Source organism: Salvelinus sp. IW2-2015, unplaced genomic scaffold, assembly GCF_002910315.2.
Source record: "Salvelinus sp. IW2-2015 unplaced genomic scaffold, ASM291031v2 Un_scaffold2912, whole genome shotgun sequence".
Lineage (NCBI taxonomy): Eukaryota > Metazoa > Chordata > Actinopteri > Salmoniformes > Salmonidae > Salvelinus > Salvelinus sp. IW2-2015.
In genome coordinates, this window is record NW_019944210.1 from 17,387 (window position 1) to 17,639 (window position 253).

Here is a 253-nt window from a genome sequence, read left to right on the forward strand (position 1 = left end):
CTAAGAGGAGCCGGTTGCGCTCTTTGCCCATGAGTCTTTTTTGATATTCCTCTGGGTTTAAAATAAGTTAACAATTTGGACATGAATGTAGTAATTTCAGTGAATACATCGATCTCTTTGGTGGAGGAATCATTTCTCACAGTAAACGGAGAAAGGGTGCATCCTTCTGTTTCTACCTCCCTTGTTGTGCAGGTGACCACATGTTTCTTTTTATGTCTGCCAGTTTCTTTGCAATTGGTGGTCACGTCAGCTG